This window comes from Scardinius erythrophthalmus (genome assembly GCF_964197995.2).
Source record: "Scardinius erythrophthalmus genome assembly, chromosome: 1".
Taxonomy (NCBI): Eukaryota; Metazoa; Chordata; class Actinopteri; order Cypriniformes; family Leuciscidae; genus Scardinius; species Scardinius erythrophthalmus.
The window spans coordinates 63,973,046-63,985,609 of NC_138221.1; positions in this window are offsets into that span (position 1 = coordinate 63,973,046).

Genomic DNA, 12,564 nt, shown 5'->3' on the forward strand with positions numbered 1-12,564 from the left:
ACTTGCTCCTCAGAATCACAATCTGTAAGTATGAATAATTATTGATGTACATATATATTTTTTACCAGGTGTTCAAAATACATAGTTTTGTGTTTTATATTGTGTAAGCTTCTGGCTAAGCAGCTGTGGGCTGCTATTGGCTAAAACTGTGTCTATTAATGCAGATTGTCTGTGGTTCTCACTACTTTAATTAAAAATAAAGGATGGAGCAAGATTTGTTTTGCTAACTTTAATGTTACATCAGTCATGCACCGTTATTGATACAGTTCCCGCATGTGCGCCACAATAAATTAGAACTATACACATGGGTTTGTTGATGGACGTACACTTGTTAATGCTGATGATGAGGAATTACAGCTGCAACATCTCATAATGTACCTCAAACTGAGTAGTGTAAACATCCTGCTCAAGTCATCCTTTCGATGGAGGTTCGGGTTCAATAACGTGTTCTTTCAATGTTTCATCATCAGACTCGCGCTCTGATTGATATGGTGAAATCAACGCTGTCGTTACTGTCTTAACAGTGTGTACAATCACTGAGCTTTAGGAAGCCTCCGGAGCTGAAGTTTATGGTAATGTGCGTTTTGTTTCCGATGTGCGCTGTGAGCGGTAGACCAATCACAACAGACTGGCCAGCTGACCAATCAGAGCAGAGTAGGTGGAATTGAGGGATTTAGAGAGATTGATTCATCTGACGAGTCGTTTGAGATTCGAGATGTTATGAGAAAATGTTTTTTGGCCTTGGATGCATGTAAACCTGTTGTAGGAGACCTCCAGAACAAAATCAGGAACCTTTAAAATAGCATAATAGGGGCACTTTAAAACGCAATAATTTTATTTGTTATTTTTGTCTTATCATGAGACTGTCAACAAAAATATGACATCTGTCACTCAAAATTATAAGCCAAAAATACGAATAAACAAAAACTGTTGGCTTACTAGCAAGACTGCAAAAACCTACATCTCTCCTCCAAAATCCGACCACAAAGACTGAATGTTCTCCCTGAAGCTGCATACAATCCAAGTACATACTTCATGGATTCAGTTCAGCGTTCAAATAAATCATGGATGGATCCAGTCGTGGCAAAATATGTTCTACTAACGCTATACCAAAACTAAGTTTAGGGTTTAGACCTGGTTTAGTGCTGTGTATGCAGTCAGCACTGTGACTGGCATGACCAGGGAAATGTGTATCTTGAAATGCATTGTAAGTCGCTTTGGATAAAAGCGTCTGCCAAATGCATAAATACAAATATAAATATAATATCTATTTGATGTTTTTCTCATTTAACATAATGATGACTCTATTGAAATGATCTTTTTCTAACAATTTCTCAGCCAAATTTGATGTGATTAATTATATTAAAATTATATGTATGTATACATGTATGTGTGTGTGTGTGTGTGTATATATATATATATATGTATGTATGCACACACACACACACACTTATTATATAAACAAAAACTTGTATGTAAGATGGGATTAATCGCTATTAATCGATTTGACACTGACAGCATATATATATATATATATATATATATATATATATATATATATATATATATATATATATACTGTAATTGTTTAAGGTAAAATATGGTTGGTTTGCATGATAACCACTAGATTGCCACAATAGATAGATAGCACTTTATTTTAAGGTGACGTTATTACTTTTTAACAACACACATACTTACTGAGTAAAATTAATACACAACATGCTTACTATAGGGTCAGGGTTTGGTTTAGGGTTAGGTGCTTATAATTATACATAATATACTGTTCTTATTATAGCACATGTACATGTAAGATGTGTAAGTGTCACCTAAAAAAAAGTTTTACCAGACCCAGTGACCTTTCTTATCTTTGAATGCTTTGAATTGGGAGGAAAAAAACTGGTTAACATTTTATAATAATGGTCCATCATTAATAGGTAACTATGCAGGAAGTGATTATTGATTACCTAATAAGGAACTATCTCCTAAATTTGAGATTACTTCCTGGTTAGTTAAGTTTGTTTCTATATTAGTTAATAGTAGTAGCTGAAATGTTAATGTAGAACTACTCATTAATCCTGCATTACTCCCTGCATAGTTATTTATTAATGACGGACCATTATTAAAAATTGTTACCAAAAACTGCTGAAGCTGTAGGCCAATAATGTGCTGCAGGAATCACCTAAAAGACTTTGAACCCACACATTCAAAATCTGACACAGCATTGGTTTTGTTTTGGAACATGTTCATGACAATAAAATTGAAGGCTCAAGAACTTGTGCGTCTGAAGCTGAAAGGTTAACCAGTAGCCTTCACAGCCTAGGTGACGATGACTGAAATGTCACTTCAGAGGCAACAAATATTACTACGGTTTGATGAAAGATTGCAAAGAACATTCTTTGAACATTTTCTTACGAATGTACTATAAGACCAGCAATGCATATTACATAATTGGGGTCAGTTTTGTTTCATGTTGACTTTTAAGTTCATATCGAATAAAATTCCCTGCTGTGAAGAAAACAAACAAACAAAAACAAAACAAACAAAAAAAAAAACACTCTGCTTGCAAAGTACAGATGTGAATTATTTATGGAGTTACTCAAAGTCATTATGTAAATATGTGCATTTTACATATTTCATATGCACTATTGTTTGTACAAAATAAAATATACTTTTAAAATGGGAGTATTTACATTTTTAGCTGCTCTAGCGGGGATGAACATTAATGTGGGATGTTTCAGAAGTGTACAACTTCAGAAAGCATTGGGATTATTGACTGTAGTGTGTGTGTGTGTGTGTGCGTGTGTGTGTGTGTGTGTGTGTGTGTGTGTGTGTGTGTGTGTGTGTGTGTGTGTGTGTGTGTGTGTGTCTTTTTAAAGCTGTTGACTCATATATGTGTGATATTCATTGTTCGCTCCTGTATCACGCAGAGCTGACGGTCTCATAGCAGGAGGAATTCTGGGAAATCTGACAGTGATGATGCAGCTTTGCCATCAGAGGCATCATCTGAGAAACCTGCTGAGAATAGAAACTCATGCAGCTCAGAGACACAGACGAGCTGCTCTCTTCTTCAAAGCTTTTCTTTAAAAAATAAATAAATTATACTGGCAGTGAAGTACATCCTTGGAGTGTAACTCAGGTCCTCTGTGTAGATTCACTTTTGGGATAATGCTGCATATTAGGAGTGTGCAGGGGAGATAATATCTGTAACAATATCAAAATTATTCTTTTAATATTAAATATTAAAAGTATTCTGATAAATCTGGAAGTGGGCGTGGCTTTAACCCGAAGTTCATGAAATTACACCGGAGGCTAGTTTTAAATTGCAATTATTTTCCCTTTATAGTTTTCATTCAACAAATATGCCTTGTACCTCATCAAATAATAATCATAACATGTATTAAAATGTTTTCTAATTAAAGCACGAATACTAAATGTTAAATAAAAGGGAGAAATCTAAAACTAAGGGGCTGTTTACCCGACACTGTTTCTCTACAAAAAAACGTAAAACTTTTTATGCGTCTTGGCCGTTTGTTTACACTACAACGGGTGCCTGAAAACACAAACTTTCGAAAACGGGTTTCAAACTGCAAGTTTTTGAAAGCGGTCTCTGTGTAAACAACAAAAACGTGAATCTCTGAAGACGATGACGCCATGCACATGCGTATAACCAGAGAATGTCTAATAGGAAGAGAATTGGCACTCTCTGCTTACTTGCGGTTTCTGGACTGGCTGCAGTAACACGTCTCTGTCCATGCGGGGGCGCTCGCAGGCGAGTGCAGAATGAATGGAGGTCTATGGCGAAATACCCTCAAAATCCACTTTTCTCAGGATATAATTTTTTGTCTAGTAATTTGAATGTTGTATTCGAAAGGAGATGCAAAGAAATTACACATTGCTGGGTGTTAGATTTTTTAGAGTCACTTATTTGGTTTAAAAAGTCTTTCAAAATGTCAATGACGTCAGAATGCTGACGTCATTAGCAGAATGCTAGCGTGTTATGGGCAACAACAACTCAACCTGTAAGAAATCGAAAATAAATAAGTACTCGATCATTCAACTTTCGACCTATAACCCATGTTGAACTTGCAAAACCTACAATAAAATCTGAGATTTCTCAACGGCAATCGGGTGAAAGAGACACATTTAGCCGCCTAGCCCCATAGACTCCCATTCAGTCTGCACTCGCCCGCGATCACCTCCAGTGGAATTATAATGGAACTGCAACCAAGATCGATACAATGGGGCTAATAGGAAGTGCCAAGGCTCTCCGTAGACGGGCTCTGGTATAACGTGTTCAGTCTATAGTGCTTCATCGCCATCTAATGGCCTGGCAGCAGAATACAGCGTTCTTAGTCGTTTTCGCGGATCCGTGTGAATGGGGATCGTTTGGACAATGGTGTCGTCTGTACGCGGAAAACACAAAGGAAAAACTTCTCGGTTTTAAGCCTATCATTGTCGTGTAAACGTACCCTCAATCTAAAATTGTATTTGTTATGTCAGAACAATCATCCACAAACTCAAATAAGAGGACTGTATATAAAATAGCTGATTAGAGAACATAGAAGATGGAATTAAATATTCAGTGGTTGAACAACTGAATAAAATTTTTAGGCATACAAATGCAAATCTGAACAAAAATGATAAAGAATAGGTTTCATAATGCTTGCAGTCTCAGGGCGAGAGAGAGACAGAGTAACATATCATACAAGGTTTAAAACCTTTAAATAAACACATCAAGTACTAGAAAATGTGTATGATGTAGTAGTTTAGATGATGTTACTCTGATTTCTGAGAGATGGACAACGTCTTTTTTCAGTATGCTAATGAATATGCAGTGTTAATGTGTTTGGTCTTGTTGAACTAGATCCGCTACGCTGCAGATCAAGTATGGACTACCAACAGACACGCTGCTGTGGGAATGGAAGATACGCTTCTGCTGCTGGTATAAATGGGCGTACAGATCCCGTATTTTTATTCTCCACCTCCCCCAGCTCCACCTGTCTAGATCTGCTTCTTGGCAGGTGGAGCTGGGGGAGGTGGAGGGTTTCAAATAAACTCTGATAGTTCCTCTAAATTTGAACTCTGATGCAGGACTAGCTTACAGCGCTAAACCACACTATTTAAATGATGAGCAAGCAATCTCATTGGCTGGAGGATCAACAGACGTCAATCAGCTTCTGGCATGCGGTAATGATGTGATTATCTGCACCCTCTAGTCTAGACTCTAGAGTTTCATGATTGAACACACACACACACCTACACACACACACACACACACACACACACACACACACACACACACACACACACACACACACACTATTACTAGCATGATTTGGATTTGATTTGGATGTTTTAAATATAATTCATCTATTTTCATATTTATATACTTTTGCAGTATTTATCTAGAAAAAAAACAATGCTGATCAGCAATAAACTTGAACAGATTACACTAAATAAAGTAGTAAACACTAATACTAAACACACTAATACTAAAAACACACTAATACTAGAAACAATGATGGTCAGCAATACACTTGGAACAGATAACTAAATACAACTAATAAAAGTAGTAAACACTAATTTATTGTGTGAGTCTGACTAATAATTGTCAAAACCACAGTGTTTTAATCAATAGCCATGTTTTTACCATATGTATGCATGTTCATTTTACCAGTAATTGCAACACGACATCGCTTATTGTTAGTAAAAGTAGCAAGATAAAAAAAAATCTCATATTGAAAAGTTCAGCTTGTTTATACATGTACAAAAATATTCAGCATGATTCATAGGGTGTTCTGCAACTCACAGTTTATCTATGAGCTATACAGACTAAATTAAGCTCATAAATTGATCAGCCTCCCCCTCAACACTTCTGTCTCTATCCATCTCTCATTCTTGATTCCACATGTCAATTTCTGTTCAGTGCAGCTTTAAATAATGTTCTTAACGAGGCGTCTTCACGGGGTGTCAGGCCAAAACCCCAATGAGTGGAAGAAAGTCTTCCAGTAAGAAAGAAACCTTTGAGTGGATATCTTTCAAAAGGGTAGTTAAATTGTAGCTTATTTAAAGCAGTACATTTAAAGTAGTGTCTCTGGCTGCATTGCACTGGGTTGTCAATCAAATACATTTTTGCAAAAATATGGATTAAAAACACCATATATATATATATATATATATATATATATATATATATATATATATACATATATACTGTATATGTCATTATATGTCATATGTCATTATATCTCTTACCATTATTTTTCAAAAGATTTGTGCTCCCAATTCAGAAATTCTCAGCATGTACAATTTGTCTGTGCAGTTTTGTGCTCAGCTGATACCTCAACATCTCTAAAAGAGAAAACAGGCAGTCATGTAAAGGAGAACGAGAAGCGCATGGCCGCAGAGAACAGAGAGCAATTCCAGTCATGGACTCAAAACGTCAAAAGATTCCAGTAAAGCTTAGAGAGCCTTCAGAGACTTCACACACAAAACCCTGCAGCAGGTTCAAATGTCTTATACGCTGGACTGTGTTTAAAAGTAAATATGCCCTTTTGCACTTATAGTTTTACAGGCAGTTGTAGTAAACTTCTACTTTAAAGTTCTCTGGTTTGTAAAAAAAAAAAAGAAAGAAAAGAAAAAAAAGTGATGCCTCTCCTCTACTCTTCCACTGTCAGTCCTCTCTTACATTATATTCTACTTCTTCAACCTTACTAGTTTAACTAATATCACTGAAATATTACATTCCATTAATCCAGGCCGGTGTCTGGTGGGCCAACTAAGACCTTCACTACTGACCTGTGAATTTAAACCAAGACATTTCATCCATGCTCGCGTCATTCTGCTCTTCATAGCAAAATAACTCAAACAAAGCTTTATAGTTTTAGGCTATGAATTTTTCAAATGATCAGCAGATTCTGTGATGAAAATCATTTAAATGGTGACAGTGTGTAAAATCATTTGCACAGTCCATTTACCAAACTATCTGAGCTCTCTGGATTCATTTAATTCTTGTGAATGCATTATTTTGCTTTTATAGTGATGCTTCATCTACTAAGAGATATTAGAGTTGGGCGATATGGATAAAGCATTATCTTTATCTATTTTTTCAATGACATTCAATATATATATGTTAATTTTTGCTCTGAAAAGGTGTTTTTCTGTTCCAAGTAGATTCAGAATGGTATATGCAATTCTTTATTCAAGATGTTTTCCACACTGTTTGATATAGGCTATAAGAATTAGATTTTCTAATTGTTGTTTATTTGTACTTATTTTTTGCAATATAACAGTGCATCAAAATGAAGAGGAATATTGTATATATTTTACAGAAATATTTTAACATATACAAAAAAAAAAGCCACACTGAGACTTTCGTGAACATTTGAACACAATGGTTGTATTTTGAATAGAGTTTATTGAAATGCAGAGATATGCACTAAACAAATCCACTCTTGCAGTGCATCAGTTATTGCATTAGGAGGTGCCCCCACATTTACATTTATATTTATTTTCTACATAAATGGTTTTCTTATCAGAGCAGCAGGCAAGAATATGCATAATGTGCATAATTACCCTGCACAAGATAACAAAAGATGCAAATCAAGCGCAGCAGTGTTTTGACTCTGGACGCAGGGTCGAAAGGTCGAATCGGTTGCGTATGGAAAACTCTCAGCTGCATGCTGGTTTATTCCCCAAAATTTGTCAAGATTTTTTTTTTTTGTGAGAATTCCTGGAGATTGCCCACCAGTCATAATGCAAAAACTTCCCAGCACAGTGGTACGGTTGGGCTTATGGAGTATTTTAGTGGATATTGATATTTGAGTGCTTTAAAATACATACAGCAATGTCTGATGTCACAATCCCGACTGGACACACACGTCCTGTTTTTTGCAGACGCATTCCTTGGTCAACATATTTTGTTGATCCTGGAACAACATTCTTGTCTGAAAATGTAATCCTAACCATATCCCTACCCCTAAACCTAACCCCACCTATAAGTTATCCTTAAATCCGAGGGAAATGATGGGTGAATAGAACTGATTTAGAAGCACATAATCATGTAAGCCTAAATTGACATAAAATGTATACTTGTCCCTAAAATCTGAAATATCTTGAAAATAATCCAAGATATTTGATAACAAAATACATTTGCTTTACTGTTTTTCCATCCCCTTTTTCTACTACAAGGACCATTTGGAGTTCCTAAGGCACAAGGGGGCTGATAGTGATCAAGACCTGTAGGCCAAGATGTGTGTACTTTGGGGGTCTATGAATTGTCACACATTTAGTACGGTGGGGGAAGTTGTAATTATCTGATTGGTCAGCTTGATTGTCTCACATTTGGGTTTTAGTCACATGTTCAGGGAAATAATAAAACAAGACTGGCTCTCTTCATATTCTCTGGGTCGCTTTCCCTCTCTCTCTGGTAACATTTTACATGCTGGGTAAGATTAATGGTATACGTTATCATCATCTCGTACATCTGTTTTGTTACTATTTTAAGTGTAACCATAACCATATTTTGTCATTAAACCTTTTCAATTACAACTAATGTGCTAACTAGTTTTGATTTGGTATTGACTTTGAAGTGCTATACCTATTGCAATACAATATTGTCACTCTCTGTAGAAACGCTCTCCCACATATTAAGCTATTGTAACTGCGCTTATTTCCATCATTGGTATAAGTAGCAGTGGGTGGAATAGACAAGAAATGTACAAATAACGTTTCTTTAGTCATTCGGCAGTCTTGCAGACTGAACCACTGCAGGAAATCCACCCTTGATTGGAATGTTGAGTCCAGGATTTTGCAGAGTTACTTAGTTAATAGAATGTCTAAAGTGGACTATCGAAATAAAGTGTTACCATGTTGACAAATGAAACCTTATTGTAAAGTATTACCTGTCCTTCTTTCTCTTGATTCAGCTCTTCGGTTTCTGCTCATGTGTTGTTGAGCTGCTGTCTTGATCAATAGGATGAGTGATCTCTCAGACAGACACGTGTAGGATCACTGAATAATGCTGTCTCCTGCTTCCTCAGCATGTGTCATTACACAGACAAACTGTCCAGGCTGCTGACACACTCAAAGACCCAAACCATTCATATTATTGAGCAGTTTCCTTGAGCGGCTGAATTGAACAGTTGGTCCGGGCTGGTTAGAGCGTATAATGTGCTGGTCTAGCTGGTGGACAGGATAGTTATAATGTCCTCTAGCAAAACTGAGCTGGTGTAACTGGTACTTCCACGCTGGGAATCAGCAAACCAGCAACCAGCATGCAAATCATACCTTATGCTGGTGATTTTTCATCAGGGTAAGCTAAGACCTGCTTACTTTATTAAAACTATGTTTCTTTAAAAGAGGTCAAATCTTGCATGTTTACCCTGAAATCCAGTTAAATTACTTTATTAGTTTTGACCCAGCTGACCACTTCCCAAACAATATAGTAGCTTAATTGTTTCTAGGACGGGCTGGAGGGAGCCTGAGACTGTAAATAGCTGAGACCGACCACTGGTATTACAATATATGGCAGAACCGGAACATACAATATGGCAGCTCTAGTAAAGAAAGTCTTTCTAAATAAAAGAGCAAATTTGACAGCCTGGTTTTTATGTGAAACTTTAAGAAAATGTTAAGGGCCAGTGCACGCGACAGGAGTTCACGTCTGTCGCAGGTCTGAAAAATGCCAAAGCTCAGTGGCCTTAACATTAATCCACACTATCTTTAATAACTCATCAGACTGGTATTTGATGCTAAGAGTATCTCATAATTCATCATGTTTAGGAACTCCCATGCCCCAAATCCACACATTGTCGAGGAAAATTTCCAGTGTAATTAAAATTATTTCGATATTACACATAATTTTTTGGAAAACGTAAAAAGCAACTTGCACTGATGTATCTTAAAATATATCAGTGCTGTTGTTTTGTCTCAAGATGCACACCAGTAATGATGTTTAAGGCATGTTTATAAAAGCTACTTAAATGACCTAATTTAGCTAAGGCCTAATCTTGGCTTAATTTAAGTCCTGTCTGTGAAACCAGGCCAAAGTGTATAGTATATATATATATATATATATATATGTGTGTGTGTGTGTGTGTGTGTGTGTGTGTGTGTGTGTGTGTGTGTGTGTGTGTGTGTGTAATATATATATATATATATATATATATATATGTATATATGTATATATATATATACACACATATATGTTTATATACATACATATATATGTTATATATATTTATATATATATGTATATATATATATATGTATATATATATATATATATATATATATATATATATATATATATATATATATATATATATATATATATATATATATATATATATATATATATATATGTGTGTGTGTGTGTGTGTATATATGTATATATATATATATATATACACACATATATATACAGTATATATATATATATATATATATTTTTTTTTTTTTTTTTTTTTTTTTTTTTTTATCACCACAGTTAAATTGTTACCTCTATTGGAACTGCTTAACAGACATTTAGAAGTTTATTTTAAAGTGCAATGTATTGAAAATAAAAAAAAATAAAGCTCTCTAAAAAACTTTCTTGCATTGTTGCAATGCTGTAAAAGTGTGCCATCAGGTAATCAATGTTCTTCACACCCACTTTCAACAATTGGTCCAAATACAGGAAATATGATTTGTAATTAGTGTTCAGGTCGAGTAGAAAAGCCTTTGCTCTACACATGCACATTGCTGGGTCCACCTGAAACTTACCTTCTTTTTTTTTCGCAGTTATTCAAGGGTAAGAAATATGATATGATTAACGTCAGGTTTCAATGCTGATTTTAAATATGTTATTAAACTATTTGTTTAACCAGTAGTTTTCCCCCAACTTTGAAGCTGATAATGCTCTCACGGATGTTAGAACTAACACGAACAAAGTAATTACTGTGGTAGAGGATTACAAATGATAAAACGGTTTGAATCTGCTAAAATGAGCAGAGCCCTCTGTAGCTTTAAACAAACACCACGAGATTAAGCAGATGTGTCTTCCTTGCCATTTGCCACATTACATCATTTTTCACTTTGAATGTACTGTATACATTTCTGGGGACAGTTCCAACCAGAGACGTGATTTTCCAATGGGTCTGTAATGTCATGCTATATGTGGCGATCATGCTGATGCATTTATTAGAGTAGCAAAAGTTTTGAGTTCTGAATGTTACAGTATGTTTTCATAGTACATGAAGCTCTTTTATCTCAAAAGATCAAGGAAAGTTTGTCTCCGGTGTGATCCCCTGAAGGCTAAATAAGCATTATACACATATGGCACCAACTGCACACTTTATGATCTTCGTCCTCACAGACAACTGGAGATTTCAAAGCACTTTGTTGAGCGCTTTTAGACAGACAAATACTACAAAGACCATTAAAAAAAACATCCACCTCTGCCAGATAGTTACTGATGCCTATTAAAAGCACACATTTCACAGACTTAAGAAAAGAAAGTTCAGTTTTAAAATTTTTATATGATGTTTATCAGAGGCAAAGAATCAAAGCTCCAAAATCCCTTTTTTTTACATTTTTATTTTTAAATGATTTCAAGATTATGAATATTGCATATCTTTTGAATATACATTCATTTAAAAAATCTAAACTGTTTGCTTTTCAGCACATAAACTACTATTGTTTCCCATATTTTCCATACAATTGAATCAAACTCCAGTCGGCATTATTCCAAAAGCAGGAAATTCATTTAGTAAATGGCACACAAACCAAAAGAGAGGCATTCACTGAATCCCAAATCAAATATACTGAGCTCAAGATTGAGCGACTGCACACAGGCCATCCCAGAATATAAACCATAGAGACAGCAGTCACAATAGACGTAAGGTCCCATCTGGAGAGAATGGGCTGTGCCTCTCAATAATTTAGAGGCTTTGATGTTGTGATGCGACACTGGGTCCTAATATGGTCTGACATTACCCTAAAAGCCACCTCGACAGGCCATTGACTGGCACATGGGAACTCATTTATAAAATGTTGTGTTGAAACATTTGATCTTAAGATCATTTCTCCAATGTGTGTAGTATGAAAGCTTGTTTCCGCCACAGAATAAAAAATAAAAAAGGTAATTGCTTTTATCCCACAATTCTGACTTTTTTCCTCACAATTGCGAGTTTACATCTTAATTTCAGAATTGCGTGATATTTAAGTCACGATTGCATGTTATAAATTCAGAATTGTAAGATATAAACTCGCAATTGCAAATATATTTATTTCTCTGAATTACATGTTTATATCTCACAATTGTGACTTTATAACACACAATTGGGAGATATAAAGTCAGAATTGCATGATATAAAGTCGCAATTGCATAATATAAAGTCGCAATTGCGTGTTATAAAGTCAGATTTGTGAGATATACAGTAGACTCGCAATTCTGTGAAAAAAAGTCTGTCTTTTTTTCCTTAGAATTGGACTTTATAACTAGCAATTGCGAGTTTATATCACACAAGTCTGAGAAAAGATGTCGAATTTCTCCAATAACTCTGTTGTTTTGATTGGGTTGGG